Below are 19364 nucleotides of genomic sequence, written 5' to 3' on the forward strand. Positions count from 1 at the left end.
TGGGTTTTGGTTTCTAGTTGAGTTTTAGTTTCTCCCTAGCCATGGCCCATTTGGAATTCAATATATTCCAGGGATTTCTGGATTGAGATACACTCTGGGGAACGAGAATCCCCTCTATATCTCAAGTTACAAATGTTGACGCTTTCTCAAGTACCCAGGACTTTATAAATGACAAGTTGGCGTTTTCTCTCTTGCAGTAACGTGTTTTCAGTTTAATCCATCACGTTTTGATATCCCCGGATTCACAGACTGGTTAAAACAGGTCATCGAATGAGTAGCTGGTTTCTGGTTTATGCAAAAGAAAAAGAGTCTCAGAGTCTACCATGTGAGAGACACACGAGACTGACGTGCAGTGAGCAGGCTACAAAGTGGATGTGGTGAAACACCTACTTTTTTAAGTGACAACAAAACTTCTTGGGGCACCTGGGTGGCTCAGTGGTTAAAGCCTCTGCCTTCGGCTCAGGTCATGATCTCAGGGTCCTGGGATCGAGCCCCGCATTGGGCTCTCTGCTCAGCAGGGAGCCTGCCTCCTCCTGTCTCTCTCTGCCTGCCTCTCTGCCTACTTGTGATCTGTCAAATAAATTAAAAAAAAAACAAAAAACTTCTTAATTATCGCCCAACTGCGAAACAGACTTAAAAGCTGGTAAAACTATCAGAAGCACCACAATTTATTCTTGACTTTACAAACAGCTATATTTTTTTGTATTTTGATAGACGCTTCATTTTTAAAAAATACTAACATTTTGGTTTCTAACAGGGAGCAACAGGGATATATAGGTTTGGTTGTGGTTTGCAGAAAGCTTCAAGGCAAATGGGCAAAACCTTTCAGAGCGGTGATGCCCCCAGGTATTACGACAAAATAAGGTCTGTCTGGTGAATGCCTCATGTTTAAAATATCCACACCGTAAGTACAAAAGTGTGAATGAAGAAGTAAAATAGTAAAATAATTTTTTTAAAAGTTGAAATATGGGTAGAATAAAAAATAAGCCAGGAAGCAACAGGAAAAATTATATATTAAAATTTGACTATTACTACCTAGAAGTTACCAATGAAGGTTATAGAGTAGTTAAGAAATTTGAGGAATGGTCCTAAAACTGCTTCAAAAAAAGTTAGTCAAACCGAAATCTAACAGAAAAGTTTCCATATAAAACCCTGAAATCGAGGTTCCTAGTGACAAAGTATGCTTTACAAGATCCTAAATATATTTATTCCATAAGAGGGCTATAATGATCTATGATTGTTAGCTTTCTGAAAATTGAATCTTACTTCAATACTGTTAGAGTGAACTGACAAAACCAGTTAACTAAATCTTTCCAGAAAACAGGGGCACCTGGGTGGCTCAGTGGGTTAAAGCCTCTGCCTTCGGCTCTGGTCATGATCCCAGGGTCCTGGGATTGAGCCCCACATTGGGCTCTCTGCTCCGCAGGGAGCCTGCTTCCTCCTCTCTCTCTCTCTGCCTGCCTCTCTGCTTACTTGTGAACTCTATCTGTCAAATAAATAAATAAAATCTTTAAAAACAAAATTAAAAAAAAAAAAATCTTTCCAGAAAACAGTTTGCTATTAAAAAAAAAAAAAAAACAACAACACCATTTTGCTATGAAAGTCATTTCCATTCAAATCGAATGATAAATTTAGTAAATCAGCAAATGTGGCAAATTCAATGAATTCATCATCAGGCAAGTTTTATTTCCACAAAATCAAATTTTGGCAAATCAGTTTTCAATGCATTTACCTAAAATCAACCTATATCTGCTCCATCCTTTTGTAAACAAAGGCACCAGATTACAATGGGACATCACCTGGGCAAAGACCAGTCATGTTTTGTATGAACTGACCGTAGTTCACGAACAATTCATTTGTCCCTGATCCAGCCTTGAGCTCTCCTGCAATAGTTATCACAAATGCCTCCCTCCAAGGGAGGGAGTGGTGGCCGAACCCGCTGAAATGCGAAGGGGACACTGCTGCCAGCGAGGCCAAAAATGAGCCCATGTGTCACCCTTATTAGAAGCCGCATGTAGCCTTGGGCATTTCCTGCCTTCATCAGCTCCAGTCCTCCCCAGGACTGCTGTAATGAATTACCATAACCTGGGTAAGACAACAGAAATGTATTCTCTCACAGTTCTGGAGCCTGGAAGTCCGAAGACAAGGTGTCGGCAGGGCGGGGCTCTAATCTGTCCCATGCCTTTTTCTTGGCCTCTAGTCCTGCCGGCAGTCCCTGGCATGACTTTGCTCAAGGCTGCGGAACTCCAGTCTTCCTGCATTACATGGTGTCCTCTCTGTGTCCTCACATCATCCCTATATATAGATACTTGTCTATATATAAATATCTATATATAAAATTTTTTTAAAGATTTATTTATTTATCTTAGAGAGAGAGAGCAAGAGGGAGGGATGGAAGGAAAGAGGATCCTTAAGCAGACTCCCCACTGAACAGGGAGCCTGAGGAGGGGCTCGATCTCCCAACCCTGCCCAACCCTGAGATCACGACCTGAGCTGAAATCACTGGTTGGCTGCTTAACCAACTGAGTCACCCAGGTGTCCCATCATCTTATAAAACAACAGTCATATTGGATTAGGACCCTTGTCTTTTTTTTTTTTTTTTTTGAAGTGAGCAAAATATAAACATTAAACCAATTTATTTGGATGTAGAGGAACTTGTACACATTCTTAACTCTCATCTATGTTGAATTTTTTAAAAAATATTTTATTTATTTATTTGACAGAGAGAGAGAACAAAAGTAGGCAGAGAGGCAGGCAGGAAGCAGGCTCCCTGCTGAGCAGAGAGCCCAATGCGGGACTCAATCCCAGGACCCTGAGATCATGACCTGAGCCAAAGGCAGCGGCTTAACCCACTGAGCCACCCAGACGCCCCTATGTTGAATTTTTAATAGCTTTTATTTTTTTCTTTTCTTTTTAAAAATTTTTGAGCACTTAAAAATAATTACTTTAATTTCAGAATTGTTACCTAAATTTTTGAGACAGAAAATAAGATTAAGTTTAAATACAAATTTAATATAGAAATATCTCTATCTCTATATCTGGCATAGGACCCTCATCTTAACTAATTACATCTGCAATGACTGTATTTCCAAATAATGTTAGGACTGAGGGATCAGGAGTTCAACAAATCTTTTCTGAGGACACAATTCAACCCCTAACACCACCTTTGCCCTCACTTTCCAAACACTGATGGTCAATGACTATCTCTGTAAGCGATGTCTCCCATGCCCTTTGTCATTTCTCTTTTTCTAATATATTTGAACAATAATTTTCAATGGTAAGTCAGACATACCAACACACTTGACTGACACCAAAGCAGCTTTGGCTGAATTAAACTTTATAAAATCTCTTGCTAAAATCCTGGCTAAAACAGAACACACAATTTTCCTTTTCTCATCTTATTTTAATGCAATAGCTTCACTTGCCCTAGCAACCTGCATTTCATATTTTCTGGAACGATTCCAATTTACTGTCATTTTATCCTTTTTCAGTAAAATCAGTATAGAGATCACTTAAATGCAATATCGTTGTCATGTTTCTTAAGGCCTCTTAAGCAAATAAATTGCAAATAAAAAAACCAATGTCAAGAGTCCCAATTTGGAGATCAGAAAATTTGTCACTAACTGATGGAGATTAAAAAGTAGGGAGTCTGGTAGTACCTGGGCGGTGTAGTTGGCTGAGCATCTGACTCTTTGCTTTGGCTCAGGTCATGATCTCAGGGTGGTGAGATCGAGGTCTGTGTCAGCCTCTGAGCTCAGCATGGAGTCTGCTTGGGATTTTTCCCCTCTCTTTGCTCCTCCCCCGACTCACATGCTCCCTCCCTCTAAAATAAATAAATAAATAAATAAATAAAGTCTTTAAAAAATAAAAGTCTGGTGAAAACTGGGGCAGGACAGTATATGGGAGAACACTGAACTCTGGAGAAAAGTCCAGGACGTGAGCATGAAAGCCAGGATAGGCCCGTGGCACATCTAACTTCTCTCCCTGTGGGTGTCACACCACCAAAAGGAAGGACACCATGATTTTATAATTTAGTTCTTAGTGGAAAATGTCCATCCTCCTATTCTTCCTGGTAATTATCTGAAGAAGGAACTTGAAACCAAGAACAGGAAGTAGCACAAGAGTTAACACTGGCAAACAAAAGGCTTATCAGCTGAGAAGAAGCCAGTAAGGAGGGCAAAGCCAGGCCAGAAACTGTGCACAATCCTGGTGGCAGGTTCATCCTCTGACCCACCACCAGAGCTGGGGCCTGGCCAGAGGGTTTCAGAGTCTATTTTCATAGGACAAGCACAGAATGAAGAAAAATTCAAGATATGCCACAAGAGGAGAGAGTTTTCTCTCAACAGAAAGATTGGAGGAAAGGAACCTAAGTGACAAAGAAAGGAAAAGGGAGAAAAACAGACCTCTGATGTGAGACCTCCAATCTTGGTCGCTGTGTTTGTAACAGAAAAATAAGGAACAGCTATCAGGGAGTCTGGGGGTCAAGATAATCCAAGCGAGCATCTACTGAGCACCAGCGAGGTACCAGGAAATACGCTGGAAACTCAGGATATGAATAGGAGCAGAGGCACTATCTGGAGTTTATCAGACTTACAAACGAGTGATGATACTATAGGATAAATACTACACTGGAGGTAGGATGAAAGGGAAGTGGGAGGGGTATGCCTTCTATCTCCTTGGTGCATCTCAGGAGGCATGTCTGAGCAGTTTTTATGGAAGAAAAAGCATTTGGTCGAGGGAAAGAGAAGGGAAGGGTGTTCCTAATAGAGAACATGACAACCAGGTCAGTGTTGCTGGAGCACAGACTGGGGGACTGGGAGCAGCTCAGTAGGGCCTCTGTGAAGGCTTTCGGTACAAGGAATTTTAGGCTTTGTCCTAGAGCCAGTTGGGAGCCATCGGTAAATTCTGGCGAGGAAAGCATCATTACCTGATTTGTGGAACAGAAAGATCTTTCTGGGAAAACTTCCAAATTCATTCCATAAGGGCAACATTATTCTCATACCAAAAACCAAAGACACCACAAACAAACAAAACTACAGGCCAATATCGCTGATGAAAATAGATGCAAAAATCCTCAACAAATTATTAACAAACCAAATTCAGCAGTACATTAAAAGAATCATTCACTGGGCATCTGGGTGGCTCAGTCAGTTAAGTGTCTAACTCTTGATTTGGCTCAGGTCATGATCTCAGGGTTGTGAGATGGAGCTGGGCATGGAGCCTGCTTAAGAATCTCTTTCTTGAGGGCGCCTGGGTGGCTCAGTGCGTTAAAGCCTCTGCCTTCAGCTCAGGTCACGATCCCAGGAGATCGAGCCCCACATTGGGCTCTCTGCTTGGCAGGGAGCCTGCTTTCTCCTCTGTCTCTGCCTGCCTCTATGCCTACTTGTGATCGCTATCTGTCAAAAAAAAAAAAAAAAGTCTCTCTCTCCCTGTCCCTCTGCCCTTCTCCCCACTCCCAATTTGTTCTCTCTCTCTCTCTCAAGAAAAAAAAAGAAAGAAAAGAAAAGAAAAGGCTCATTCACCATGATCAAGTGGGATTTATTCCAGGGATTCAAGGATAGTTCAATATTTGCAAATCAGTCAATAGGATACATTAGATCAGCAAGTAAAAACCATATGATTATCTCAATAAATGCAGAAAAAGCATTTGATGAAATACAACATCAATTCATAATAAATTCTCAACAAAGTGGGTTTAGAGGGAACATACTTCAACATAACAAAAGAGCCATATATGAAAAAACCACAGCTAACATCATACTCGATGGTGAAAAACTGAAGCTTTTCCTCTAAAATTAGACAAAGATGTCTAAAAGACAAAGATACCTAAAAAAGACAAAGATGTCCACTCTCAACCACTTTTATTCAACACAGTACTAGAAATCCTAGCCATAGCAATCAGATAAGAAAAAGAAATAAAGGCATCCAAATTGGTAAGGAAAAAGTAAAAGTGTCTCTATATGCAGATAACATGACATTATATACAGAAAATCCTAAAGGCTCCACCAAAAAATTATTAGAGCTGATAAATGAATTCAGTAAAGTTGCAGGATACAAACTTAATACCCAGAAATTGGTAGTGTTTCTATACACTAATAATGAAGTAACATAAAGACAAATGAGAAAGATAATCCCATTTACAATTGCACAAAAAGAATAGAATACCTAGGAATAAGTTTAAAGAAGGAGGTGAAACCTGTGCTCTGAAAGTTATAAAACACTGATGAAAGAAATTGAAGGTGTTACAAACAAATGGAAAGCTATGCCATGCTCATGGATTGTAAGAATTCATATTGTTAAAATGTCCATACTACTCAAAGCAATCTATAGGTTCAGTGCAGTCCCTATCAAAATACCAATAGCATTTTCCACAGAGCTGGAAAGAATAATACTAAAAATTGTATGGAACCACAAAAGACTTCAAAGAGGGGCACCTGGGGGGCTCAGTGGGTTAAGCCTCTGCCTTCAGCTCAGGTCATGATCCCAGGGTCCTAGGATCGAGCCCCACATCAGGCTCTCTGCTCAGCAGGGAGCCTGATCCCCCAACTTCTCTGCCTGCCTCTCTACCTACTTGTGATCCCTCTCTCTCTCTGTCAAATAAATAAATTTTTAAAAAACTTTTAAAAAAGGAGATCTTTAAAAAAAAAAAAGACTTCAAATAGCCAAATCTATATGGTGACTGGTGATGAGTCCGCTCATCATGGTGATCACTGACTTATGTATAGAGTTGTCAATCCACAATGATAGAGAAGAACAAAGCTGGAAGTATCACAATCCCAAATTTCAAGACATACTACAGCACTGTATAGTTAAAACTATATGGTACCGACACAAAAATAGACATAGCTCAAGGGATCAGGATAGAGAGCCCAGAAATAAACCTATGCACCTATACTCAATTAATCTTTGACAAAGAAAGCAGGAATATAAAATGAGAAAAATACATTATGTGCAATAAGTGGTGCTGGGAAAATTGGACAGCTACATGCAAAAGAATGACCACTTTCTCACACAATATACAAAAGTAAACTCAAAATGGATTAAAGACCACTTAAATGTGAGACCTGAAACTGTAAATTCCTAAAAGAAAACATAGGCAGTAATCTCTTGGACATTGGTCTTAGCAACATATTTAGGGATAGGTCTCCTTATGCAAGGGAAACAAAAGCAAAAATAAACTATGAGGACTACAGCAAAATAAAAAGCTTCTGCACAGCAAAGGAAACTATCAACAAAACTAAAAGGCGACTTACTGAATGGGAGAAGATATTTGCAAATAATATATCTGGTAAGAAGTTAATGTCCAAAATATGTAAAGAACTCATACAACCCAACACCAAAGGAACACAACAATCCAATTAAAAAATGGGCAGAGGACCCAAATAGACATTTTTGCAAAGAAGACATAAAGATGGCCAACAGACCATAAAAAGATACTGCACACCACTAATCATCTGGGAAATGTAAATCAAAAGCACAGTGAGCTGTCACTTTACTTTAGTCAGAATGGCTAGTATTAAAAAGAGAAGATATAAGTGCTGGTGAGGGTGTAGAGACAAAGGAAACCTTGGGCACTGCTGGTGGGAGAGACACACACGCACCCACACATGCGCAGACACGCGCGCGCGCGCACACACACACACACACACTAGAATATCAGTCATAAAAAATGAAATCTCATCATTTGCAACAACATAGATGAACTTGGGTAATGCTAAGTGAAACAAGACAGAGGAAGATAAGAATCATGTTTCGTTCATATGTGGAATCTAAAAAACAAACAAAAATAAACAGACTCTTAAATACAGAGAACAAACTGGTGGTTGCCCGAGGGGAAGTGGGTAGGAGGACGGGTGAAATGGGTGAAAGGGATTAAGAGTCTCATGCTCTACCGACTGAGCTAGCCGGGCTGGGTGAAGGGAATTAAGAGATATAAACTTGCAGTTATAAAACAGAACCGCAGAGATGAGCAGTGGGACATAGGGAATATGTCGGTAACACTGTAATAACAATGCGTGGTGACAGATGGTGACCATGCTTAGCGTGGTGAGTGCCCAGTTATGTACAGAATTGCCAAATCACTATGTTGTACACCGGAAATAGCATGCCACTGGATGTCAATTATACTTCAAGAATAATTTTGTGTAAAAGATCTTTCTAGACCCTTTTTGGAGGTTGGCATAGAGGAAGAGAGAATGGGAGCAGAAATGCTTAATATAAGGCCACTGCATCTGAACAAGGTCTTGGCAGTGGGATGGGGGACTGGGAGGTCAGGGGTGGTTAGAGAGCAGAGGTGAAGAGATTTAAGAAAAATCACAAAGAGTGCTTGGCAAGTGGGGAAAGGAGGCCCTACAACAACGCTCTGAACTGTCCAGGCAGCTGCGTGTGGTGGCAATCCCTGGATACGTGAAACAGAAGACGGGAATACTGGAATGCATTCAGGCATGCTGTGGAACATGATGGTTCTGTCCCGAAATGCTGAGTGAAACTGATCTACCCAAGGGGCATCTAGGTGGAGAGACAGAGCAGGGGTTCAGGAGAAAAGTCTCAAGAGGAAGAGAGAGATTTTCGCCTGCTGAACCTGTGGGTACAGCTGAAAACATGGTTGTGAGTGCAGTCACTCAAGCTGAGTAGGACGGGTAAGGAAAAAACCTACGTAGCTGGGGACAGAATCCAGCAAACATCCATATTGAAAGGACAGGCAGAGGTAAAAAGAAAAAAGATTGAGGACAGTTCAGAAATCACAGGAAGACCAGGAGAGTAGGGTCACAAAAACCAAGAGAGGAGGGAGCTTCAAGAAGGAGGTGACACCTGCAACAAATGCCGGAAGAAGTCAAATGTCCACCTGGTTTGAGCACGAAGATGCACAGGATGGTTTTACGGGGGCAGTGAATATAGAAGCTGGATTTCGGCAGCTGATTACAAGAGAGAAGGAAGGAGAGACAGAGAGCGGAGCCCATCCTTGCTAGGTGCTTGCCTAAGAACTGAGAGAAAGAGAGCTAGAAAAAAAACAGAGGCAGGCGAGTTTTTATTGTTGCTCTTTGTTTCAGGACATGGGACATTTTGGGTAGGTTTCTATGCTGGAGGAAGGAGCTAGGGAATGGAGATGGATGACACGGAAAAAGAAGGGGTGACCCATGGAGCAAGGTCTTAGAGGCAGGAGGTTAATGGGATCCAGAAAGCAGGGGCCAGGTGAGCGGCAAGGAAAGAGAAGCTAGCCCCTAAGAGGAGGACTGGCTCCTTCTTGCAGGGGTGGGGAGGAGGTAAGAAGGAATGCAACCCGGGAGGGGTGTGGGTAGAGAGGAGGGGCAGAGAGTTCGCCTTAGCAGTAACTACTTTCTTTGTGAAGTAAGACACAGAGGGGCACCTGGGTGGCTCAGTGGGTTAAGCCGCTGCCTTCGGCTCAGGTCATGATCTCAGGGTCCTGGGATGGAGTCCCGCATCGAGCTCTCTGCTCAGTGGAGAACCTGCTTCCTCCTCTATCTCTCTCTCTGCCTACTTGTGATCTCTCTCTGTGAAATAAATAAATAAAATCTTTAAAAAAAAAATTAAAAAAAAAAAAAAGTAAGACACAGAGACCTCTCCAGAGGAGAGGGTTGAGAGAGTCTGGAATTACAACCGAGAGAGTAGGACACATGTGTGAGTACCACTAAGGGTCCATTTGGGGCTGGATGTCCTCAAAGTGGGGGCTGGTTTGTGAGTACCCGGGTGACTCAGGAGCCTGGATGAACGGAAGACAGATGTGAAGCAGATGTGACTCCATGCCTGTCGGTCTGCCGAAGCAAGGGGCCAGAAGCTGGGAGAGCTGGTGAGAGAGGACTTGAATGACGTAGCGCGGGACACAAGTGGGGATAAGCAGGAGCTCATCACGCCTGGAGAACGTCGAGGAGACCTGAACAGTGATGAGAATGGGTTGGGAAGCAGGACGTTTCTTCACAGCACCCGCCTCCGAGCACCATGAAGTCCTTGTTTGCTTATTGTTCTCCTACAGCTGGTCTGGGTTCTAAGCAAGAAGGGACCGTGTCTCCTTGGCCTGCCCACCGCCACATCTCAGAGCCTTGCCGAGTCCCTAGAGCATAGAAGGTGCTCATTAAATCTTTGTGGGATGTGGACGGAGAGAGTTGGAAGGCCTAGGAGAGACTGGAGGAGGGTCAGAGAGGCACTTGGAATATTCCCCAGGAATAACGGGACCCAAGGCAGAGCAGCTGCTGTTGGTGGCTGAGGCAGAGTGGAGAGAGCACCACAGAGGTAAAGAAGTGAAAACACACACACACACACACACACACACACACACACACACACACACACACACACACACTGAGCTTCTGGGTCACAGTTACGGTGGTCTGGAAGTAGAATTGTGGGGCTGAGAAGGTGGTCCACTCATGACCCTGTGGTAGGGGAGTCGTGGGACAGGAGAGAATGAGCGACTCAACAGCAGGTTTCTTTCTTTTTCTTTCTTTCTTTTTTTTTTTAAAGCGACGCTATGAGAAGAGGTGCAAATTTAGGCAAGTAGGGCAGTAAGCTGTGTTGAGCATCCTGAGTTTGGGACAGCCAAGGAGTGTGGAACAAGACTCTGGAAGTGGGGAGCTGCGCCAGAGGAGGCCTGGCAGTAGTACTTCTCAACCTTGGATGCACACTGCTAACACCTGGAAAGCTCTGAAAAATATGATGCCCGTGGCCTGGGCTCAGATCTTCCGATGTAGTAACGGGCCTGGGTCACGATAAAGCCCCACAGGAGATTCGGGTGGGCAGCCAGGATGAGACCCTCTGGCACCAAGAGGAGGGTGCGGAGCCTGAAGCACAGCCCTCTCCCCACTACCCCTTACGAGCCAGGTGACCGTGGGCAAGTCATTGGTCTTTCCCGTCCTGAGTGTCCTCCCCCAGAAAATGAGGATTGTCACACTTCCGAGAACTGAAACCATTAAATCAAAGAATATGTGTAAAGTGCCTAGCCCCGTTCCTGGGACATACAACAACCCAGACAGGGCTTCTCAGCAGGCCCAAGTCTGGGGAAAGGCAGAACTCTCGGCCTGCGTGCCCTAAGAGAACGGGGCTTTCGGTGGGCTAGGAAGGGAAAGGAGGAGTCTCCCCAGCCTGTGACGCAGAGAAGGACGGCCACTGCATGCACATGGTCTGGTGGCTCACACCACAGTCTTCAGGACATACCATGGGGTATGGGAGGCAGCCAAAGTCTCACCCCTCGAAACAGGGTGCTGGTGGCCAGGACTCGGTTGGGGTACGAGCTTGGAAGTGCGACAAATCCATGCGCTCCCGTGGGTGCTGGGCCAGTCTGCAGGGAGCACCACTGCGTGCCAGGCAGGGGCCCCTACTGTGTGCCAGAGGCCACACTAAGTCCCAGGGAAATCGTGATAAACCCGGCAGAGATGGTCAGGATCCTGCAACCCTCCTCGACATCTGCCCATCTGTCCCCGCCCCAGCACCCCCACAGTCACTGCCATTGGCACCCCGTCATTTCTCTCACGGATTCCGGCAAGAGCCCCTCACTGTTCTCCCCGTCACCAGTAGCGAGCTCCTCCAGTCCACTCTACACTCAGGTCACACATCAGTTACCAAGTGGTCACTCAACAACTGTAAGGCAGCTGCGTGAGTACGCATCATGACATAAGCACACGCTACCAGGACGATATATTAGGGGAAGTGACCCCAAAACTGAGAGAGGCGGGGCAGGCAGATCTCTCCGGCCTGCCCACCCTCCCCGTGGCTCCTCCGTGCCCTGCCTCACACACTCCCTCTACCTCGATTGCCCCACTGCCCATGCCACTTCTCCCCAGACTACCCTAACCCACGTCCTCCTTGGGGTCCCTCCTGCCCATACCCTGCCCCCCAGCCACCACCGTCCACCAGCACTGGGCTATCCTCGGACCTCTAGGTCCTCACTGCAAGGGGCTCTCGCAGGTGGCCGAGCCTCTCGGGTCTGTTTCCCACCATACCCAGCAGCTAACACGATTCTGGGAGAATTGGTCAGGGTTCAGAGAAACAGAACCAATAGGGGTGTGTGTGCGTGTCTGCACACGCACACGCACGGAAGAAGAAGCGACAGACCAACGTTTGTAAGTCATTGGCATGTGCGATCCTGGAGACTGACAAGTCCCAGCCCCACAGAGGAGTGGACAGCGGGAACCAGAGCCCAGGTTTCGTGGCAGGAGAGCTCAGCCAGGAGCTGTGCCCAACACTGCAGTGAGGACTGCCTGAGAAGTCAGGGGGCAGGAGAAACCCCACTGACGCTGGAAGGCAAAGCATTCAGAAGGGTTCCAAGCCTCTGGTGTCAGGATCCAGGGGCTGATTCCTCTTCCGGGCAGGGCAGCGTGGGCCCTTCAGCAGCTGTGCACAACCCTCCCAACCCCGGTCCTATATGATGGGAGCGCGGTGCAGGGCTAAGCTCCACTTTGCAAGACTTAATCTTGACCTTCCACATCCTGAGCAAAGAGCAGCAAGTTCACCAACATGCCTTTCTTCCTTTTGCCCTCCCTTCTTTCAATATTTATTTGAAGACTTTCTCCATGCCAGGCCCAGTGCCAGATGTTAAGGATACGAAGATAAATAAGCCAGAGTCCCCATCTCAGAGAGCTCCCCTTTCGGTGGGTGGTGTGGCAGGGCTGTGATGATGCTCTGTGCTGGGTGTACCTAGCCCCTTGCCTACACTTCACACGTGACCCATCTCCCTGGGAGGCCAGCCCTTTGTACGTGCTGACCGCCTATTGTTCACTAATATCCTTGTCTGCCCCTTCCAATTTATACAGAAAAATACTCTGGTCAGGGGTGCCTGGGTGGCTCAGTGGGTTAAAGTCTCTGCCTTTGACTCAGGTCATGATCTCTGGGTCCTGGGATCGAGCCCCACATCGGGCTCCCCACTCAGCAGGGAGCCTGCTTCCTCCTCCCTCTCTGCCTGCCTCTCCGCCTACTTGTGATCTGTCTGTCAAATGAATAAATAAAATCTTTAAAGGAAAAAAGAAAGAAAGAAAGAAAAATACTCTGGCCAGAGAGATGAAGCACCCCAGCAAGACACAGCTGGTATCCAAACTGCCAAGTCCAAGGCAAACAGGCTTGTTTCTTTTCAAGCCCGCAACCCACGTGGGTCAACACGTCCTAGAAGTTGTTGAATCGTTCCAGCCACTAGAGGGCACCAGCTAACCCCTGATCTGTCCAAACCGGCCCAGCATTATGGTTGCAGATCCCTAATACTAATTAATACTGTTTATCTTTTCTCAAACGAGGCTTGCAAATCAAACAAGCTTTAAACTGATCACACAGACTTTCCTCTTGACCCAAGAAGAGGGTAAGGGGAGAGAGAATCAACTGGCCTAATTCAAAGAAGAAAGGCCACAGATAAGAAATGGATCAGAACCAATGACAAAGCATTTTTTAAAACCCATGCTCATCATAACCTCACCTTATTGACATGCCATTGTATAACAATGGTTAGGGACCACTGCATCAGAATCAAAGATGCACATCCAAGGACCACACCATGGGAAATTTTTTTTTAAAGTAGGCTCATGCCCAACATAGGGCCCAATGTGGGGCTTGAACTCATGACCCTGAGATTAAGATTTGAACTGAGATCAAGAGTCTTGAGCTGAGATCAAGGCACCCCAGATATTCCTTTTAATAAGCCTGGAATGGGACCCCGGAATGTGTGGTATCAAAAAGGCTTTGGTGCATAAAAAAGCTTAGGAGTTATTGCTATCTAACTGGAGTATCAGAAATGTGGACATGAAGAGAGAGAAAACTGAATTCAAACATCTGATGATTGTGGGTTAACTTGCACCTTTGGGGGCTGTAAGGAGAATAAATCTACAAGGTCACTGGGCATACTGAGAACTGCCTTCCTGCTTCGTGAAGTAGCAGCTGCATCTGGCTGTTGGACAGTGGGTGTGAGTTATTAGCTGAGAAGTGCTCTTCTCTGACTTCTGATCTCAAAGGGATCAAGGCTACAGCAACGCCAGGCATCCTGATGGAAAGGGGGCTGGTGCTGGAGTTAGGTCAGCCTCATTTGTATTCAGCTCTACCCTTTAATGGTTTTATGCCCTTGGGTCAAGTGTCCTTGAATTCCCCACACCTCTCCATAAAATAAACATGATACTCATCTCACTGTGGGGGTTCAATGAGCAGATACTGGAAAGCACTTAGTGGAAGGGAGGGGAGGAATGCTGGCTGTGTGCTGACCATTATTACTCTTACTAACCTAGGAGAAAGAAGAGCAGCACACCACCCACCACTGCCCTCTGGAGGATGCCAGTGGCCTGGGCTCTGTGTGGATCGGAGCTACACGGACACAACCCATGCCCCGCCCCGAACCCCCCCCCCCCCGCCCCCATCCCCAGTAGTTTATGGGGACGAAGGTCTTTCCTGGCATGTGGTCTGAATTCATCACCTGATACCCTTACAACACTCCTTTTCTGAGTATTTCCTTCTGGAACCATCTGCACCATGGCTCTTAGTAATCCTAGCAGTTATGGGTGTTCATGAGTCTTAGCATTTATAGGCCCCCAATTAAATCAATCATCTTCTGCACCTCCTGCCCCATATCCATGCCTGTCTTACATCTTTCCCTTATTGCTAATCTCAGTGGGGTCACTGTGTAGCCAATTCCCCAAACCAGAAATCCAGCAATGCTCTTCCCCCATCTTCTCCCGCCACGCTGAATCCTTCCCCAGGTCCTGCTGATTTTCTCTCTCCAACACATTCAGCCATCTCTAACTCTCATGCAGGACCTCAGCATCTTTACCTCCACCTGTGACAGAAATTAAACTGCTTTGCGCTGAGCCTGTCCCCCATCCATGACTCATTCCCTACCTCAGTCCTCCTGGAAATTCCTGATCTAGTAAGACTACCTTGTGGTTTCCCCAAACTAGAAAGCCATTCCATGCCCTTAGGCCCCGCTCTGTGCCAAAGTCTTTACTGAGAGCACCCCTCCCACCTGACTTTGCTTGGCTGCCTCTTACCGTGGTGCGTTGAATGGTGGTTTCTCAAAAGTTATGTCCACCCAAACTTGTGGTTGTTCCATTATTTGACAAAAGGGTCTCTGCATATGTTATTAAGGATCTCGGGATGAAATCATCCTGAATTATCCAGGTGAGCTCTGAGTCCAATGACAAATACGACAAATGTCCTTATGTCACGTGAACAACCATGTAAAGACAGGCAGAAACAAGGATTATGCTGCTCCAAAGGAGTGCCTGTGCCACACGAAGCTGGAAGAGCCAAAATCTCCCCTAGAACCTTCAGAGGGCCCACGGCGCTGCTAACCCCTCCATTCTGGACTTCTAGCTTCCAAAATGTAAGAAAATTCATTTCCATTATTTGAAGTGATCGCATTTGTGGCTGCCCTAGGAAACTATACACTCACTCACCATTGAGAACTCGATTCTCACATCATCTCCTCCAGGAAGTCCTCCCGAGTTCCTCTCACCATCACCTGCCTCCTGCCAGCTTGTGATAGAGTCCCTTCCCTGGTCTGCCTCACTCAATAAACTCTTGAGAGGCAGTGCCCGGGTTCTGATCTCCATCATCACATGAAGGGTCAGCACTGTTCCAGGATCAACCCCTGAGTATCTGCTCATTGATCAACCCATGTGGAGGTCGGCCCCTGCGCACTTGCTCGGGGCCAGGCGCTGTGGCAGGAACTTCACGAACATTACCTCGCTGAGAACCCTCAGCCGAGGAAGGAGGTATCAGCTCTGCTTCATGGAGGAGAAACGGCGGGGCAGCGTCTGGGCCAGGACCTCCGCAAAAGCAGAGTCGGGATTCACATCCAGATCTCCTGGAATCACAGGTCCTGGCGAGCATGAGCACGGCGTTTTCAAAAGACCTGTGGCCAATTAGAAGAAGGATGTTCGAGAAGGGTGGGGGGAATTAATTAGCTAGGTCCGTGCCAGAGCCACAGCGCATGCATGTGTGCGTGCATACGTAAGCGTGCGTATGTGTGCGCATGTGTGAGTGTGCTCGTATGCGCGCACGTGTGTGTGCGATAACAAAGGCATAGGTTATAAACCAGAGATGACCTAACTCATTATGCAGCCTAAACACAGCAGCTTTAATCCTGAGGCCTAGGAGCAAGGAGTCCTGTGATGGAGAAGGGATAAGAAAGGAAGAGGGGAGTACCTGGGTGGCTCAGTGGGTTAAAGCCTCTGCCTCTGGCTCAGGTCATGATCCCAGAGTCCTAGGATCCAGCCCTGCATTGGGGGGGGGGGGTCTCTGCTCAGCAGGGAGCCTGCTTCCCTCCCCTCCCCCTCTCTGCCTGTTTGTGATCTCTGTCTGTCAAATAAATAAATAAGTAAAATCTTTAAAAAAAAAAAAAGGATGAAGAGGGAGAAGGGAAAAGGGAAGGAAGACAGGAGGGGTAGCTCCACTAAGGTTGGAAACGGAGTGTGCTTTTCTATTCTCCTCCACCCCCCACTCCCTCTGGTCCAGCCCTCCGGCCCCTTCTGGCCTCAGGGCAGACGCTGTCTGAGCTCCCACTATGGTACTTCACCAGGTTGGTACTTCACCAGGTTCGGGAGGCTAAATAATGGCCCCAAAAGACAACCACATCCCAGTTCCTGGAGCCTGTGAATGTTACAAATGTCACCCGCAAAAAGGACTTTGCATACTTGATGAAGGTAAGCATCCTAAGGTAGGGAGATTGACCAGGTGGGTCTGAAATACAAGCACAGGTATCCTTAGGTGAGCGGGGCAGGTGGGGAGGAGAAGGTGGGCTGACCCTGGAGACACAGATTGGGGAAAGCAAACATAAGTCAGGGAGTGCTGGACCTAAGAAGTTGGAAAGGCGCTGGAAAGGCGAGAAGAATATCCTGCTCTATGCCCTCCAGAGGGAGGGAGGCCCTGCGGACACCAGATTTCCACCCCTCCATCCCCCACCCCCCACCCCACCACTACTAATTTCAGACTTCTGGCCTCCTGTGAGACACTAAATTTCTCTTGTTTTGGGTTTATGGTAATTTGTTTATGGTGATTGTTACAGCAGCCATGTGAAAGGAATACACCAGGTCTTCCAAAATTATACTCCGTCTCAGTCAAAACTTATTTTCTTGACAGCATCCTTTAATTTTTTGTGTTACAGAGGACCAAAACTGAGTTAGATCAATTCACCCTAAGGAGAGTCCCTAATGCTCTAAGAGGCGATGAAATTTTTAAAGGAGGGGATTTCAAATTCTTTTTTTTCCTCTCTCTCTCATTCAACTTTTGTTTTAATGGGTCTCAAAATTCTGTGACAGATTTCTGGTGAAGTTGTTTCCATTACAAACTACTGATTTTAAAAACTGGTAACTTAAAACTGCCACACACACACAAAAACACAAATGGTCCACAAAACATTCTCCTTGCCTTCTGAAGTTTTTACGATGCCTCGTTATCATCAACCAGTCTTTTACTCTTCAACTTAAATGGCCAACTGACACAAACAGCTCTGAGACCGTTCTCCCACCACTGAGTAAAACTTGGGTGGTGGGTATTGGAAAGAATATTCATTTAGTCTTCTGAGCTTTCTGGGCAGACTTGGTGACCAGGCCATCTCCAGCTGCCTTCTTGTCCACTGCTTTGATGATACCCGCAGCAACGGTCTGTCTCATGTCCTAAGAGCAAAACTGCCCAGAGAAGGATAGTCAGAGAAGCTCTCAACACACAGAGACTTGCCACGAACAGTATCAACAATGGCAGCATCACCAGAGTTCAAGAACTTGGGACCATCTTCCAGCCTTTTTCCAGAACGACAATCTGTCTTCTCGTTTGGCTCAGCAAACGTGCAAGCAACGTGAGCTGTGTGAAAGTCCAGCACAGGTACATCTCCAGCACTGCTCTGGCCTGGAAGATGCAGGATAATTACCTGAGTGGTGAAGCCAGCTGCCTCCACGGATGGGTCATGTTTTGCTGTCACCAGCCACACTACCACAACGAACATCTTTGACAGATACCTTCTTGGCACTGAAGACATTGTCTTCTTGACACTGTCTTAGGAAGACCTCACTCAAAGATTCATGGTGCATTTCAACAGAATTGACTTCAGTTGTAACATTGACTGGAGCAAAGGTGACCAGTATCCTGGGTTTCAGAACACCAGTCTCCACTCGGCCCATAGGGACAGTACCAATACCACCAATTTTATAGACATCCTGGAGAGGCAGAAGCAAGGGCTTGTCAGTTGGACGAGATGGTGGCAGAAGGCAATCCACAGCTTCCAGCAGTGTGGTTCCACTGGCATTCCCATCTTTACGGGTGACTTTCAATCCCTTGAACCAAGGCATGTTAGCACTTGGCTCCAGCATGTTGTTAACATTCCAACCAGATGTTGGCACAAAAGTTACGGTGTTGGGGTTGTAGCCAGTATTCTTAATGTAGGTGCTGACTTCCTTAACGATCTCCTTGCATATTGTATACTGTCCAGCTGTAGGACAACTCAGTGGAACCCATTTGTGTGAACACCACAATTAGTTCTTTCACACCCATCCTTGGAGACGCCTGCTTCAGATTCACCAACACCAGCAGCAATAATCAGGACAGCACAGGCAGCCTGAGATGTGCCTGCAATCATGCTTTTGATAAAGTCTCTGTGTTCTGGAGCATCAATGATGGTCACATAGCACTTATTGGTCTCGAATATCTACAGGGAAGTATCAATGGTGATACCGTGTTTACGTTTGGCTTTTGGTTTTTCTAAGACCGAGGCACACTTGGAAGGAGCCTCTCCCATCTCAGCGGCCTCCTCCTCAAATTTTTCAGTAGTTCTTTTGTCGATCCCAACACGTTTGTAGACCAGATGACCAGTAGTGGTAGACTTGCCGGAATCTACGTGTCCAGTGATGATGATGTTGATTTGAGTCTTTTCCTTTCCCATTTTGGTTTAGGTTGAGCACCATTTTTCATGACACCTGTGTTCTGGCTGCAAACCCATTGCGAAAAAGCTAAAATTCCTCAAATTCAGGTCTCATTGGTAAGACTAATGTAAAGAAATAGAGTGGATGGAAACCTTAAGCAGTGGGGTACAAACTGGAAGGTGGGAGGACAACAGGCAGATTGCAAATGAAGGTCTCCTCCAGAAGGGCTGTCCCCTTAGTAGGGTCCTTCTTTTGACCCGTGAGAACTTACAGAGTCTTCAAACACCCTACATTCTTTCTCAGTGGCTTGGATGTCACCGCATCCAATGCCTGGCACACAGTGAATGCTGGATCTGATGGTGAATGAGTGGAGAGGACAGGGAGGAAGTACTACATAGATAGGAAGCAAACAAGTACTTGCACATAGGAGACATCACTCAAGGGAAGTAGTGCAAATGCCCTACAAAATATCTGGACAAGCGGAGCTACAAATCCCCCATTGTTCCTGGGAAGCCTTTCAAGCTAGCA

At 46.0% G+C, this 19364-nt stretch overlaps 1 pseudogene; it reads right to left on the bottom strand.

Moving 5' to 3' along the window:
• Nucleotides 1-17489: 17489 nt before the first annotated feature.
• On the bottom strand, nucleotides 17490-18856 carry LOC125091345 (elongation factor 1-alpha 1-like; annotated as a pseudogene).
• Nucleotides 18857-19364: the final 508 nt, after the last annotated feature.

The sequence above is a fragment of the Lutra lutra genome, chromosome 2, assembly GCF_902655055.1.
Source record: "Lutra lutra chromosome 2, mLutLut1.2, whole genome shotgun sequence".
Taxonomy (NCBI): Eukaryota; Metazoa; Chordata; class Mammalia; order Carnivora; family Mustelidae; genus Lutra; species Lutra lutra.